Raw genomic sequence first — 1,802 nt, forward strand, 5'->3', positions numbered from 1 at the left:
GATTTGAACTTCCAGGTCAGTGTTCTTAACCGCTGAGCCATCTCTCTAGCCCCAATTAACTTTGAAGAAGAAGAAGAAGAAGAAGAAGAAGAAGAAGAAGAAGAAGAAGAAGAGGAGGAGGAGGAGGAGGAGGAGGAGGAGGAGGAGGAGGGAGAAGAAAACAAACACTGGCAAGGATACAGGGAAGTGAGAGACATCATGCATTGCTTGTAAGAATACAAACTGGGGAGACCTTAGCAGACAGCCTGAGAGTGCCTGCTCCAACCTCCAATGGTGTAGGGGCTAAGATCCCAGTAGACCACTGCCAGAGTGTACCTGTTCTGGCCTCCCTTTGGGAACTTCCCAAATTTTGCTTTAAGTTTCTGCTAGTAGGGTTCCAAACCTTACAAGGAAGCCTGAGTATACTTGACTGGAATCTGACTTGGGCTTCTGTGGGCACTCCTGAGTAGCTGATCTAAAGCCATCAGTTCCCTCCAAAATAAAACCTGAGAGAACATGAAACATGGACCAACCAGCTTTACATGACCAATAAGAAAACAACCAAGGCACACCAATAATACAAACAGAAGCAAACTTCAACTTAATTTTCATACCAGAATCACAAACAACAAAAGAAATTCACATACCAACATCACAACAAAAGACTAATAAAATGGAAAGTCAAAACATTATGTCCCCACCAAACTCCACCAGTCCTGTAGAAGAGTTCTACAAGGAGAACCCCCTAGAGATAACCCAGGACACAGAATTTAAAAAAACAGTCATAAACATGATCAAGGAATTAAATGAATTTAAAGAACACACATACAAACAAATTGAAGAACTAAAAGGAGATAGGGATAAACATCTTAATGAATTCACAAAAGAAATAGAAACATTGAAGAAAACTCGGGCAAAATGAAAAAGGAAGTAAAAACCTCAGTGAGCCAACTTGAAACAACAGGGAAAGCCTCACCACTAGAATGAATGAAATGGAAAACAAAATATCAACACTGGAGGATAAAGTTGAAGAATTAGACCACTCAAGCAAAGATTGTGAAAAAAATTTAAAAACACAGGAATGGAATATGCAAGAGATGTAGGACACCATGAAAAGACCAACTCTATGTATCATAGACACAAAGGAAGAAGAAGAATTTCAGGATAATGGTATTGACCAGATCTTAAACAGAATTGTAGAGAGAATTTCCAAAAATTAAGGAAAGACAGCCCCGTACAAATGCAAGAAGCACATAGAAGAACAAATAGACAGGACCAGAAAAGAAACTTCCCAAGGCATATCATAGTAAAATCAATAAATGTACGGAAGAAAGAGAGAATACTGAAAGCAGCAAAAGAAAAATAACAAGTCAAATATAAAAGAAAGCCCTTCAGAATTAGAGCTGACTTATCAATGCAAACTGTGAAAGACAGAAGAGCCTGGACCACAGTATTTCCAGTTCTAAATGACAATAGATGCCAACCCAGAATACTTTACCCAACAAAAATGTCTATTATAGTTGAGGGGGAAAGAAAAATGTTCCATGACATGAATAGCCTGAAAGAATACATGTCCACTAAACCAGCCCTTCAAAGAATACTTGAAGCAGTACAAAGAGAGGAGAAAAGAATAACTATACCCCAGGGGCAATGAAAGAAAATAAATAAAATTATAATTGAGGAAACACAAAATTAGACAAAGAACACAACAATCAAAATGATGGTAACCAATACACATTTTTCAATAATAACTTTAAATACCAATGGACTGAACTCCCCAGTCAAAAGACACAGACTAAGTGAATGGATTAAGAAACAAAATC

The sequence above is a fragment of the Nannospalax galili genome, unplaced genomic scaffold, assembly GCF_000622305.1.
Source record: "Nannospalax galili isolate Female #2095 unplaced genomic scaffold, S.galili_v1.0 scaffold768, whole genome shotgun sequence".
Classification (NCBI taxonomy): Eukaryota; Metazoa; Chordata; class Mammalia; order Rodentia; family Spalacidae; genus Nannospalax; species Nannospalax galili.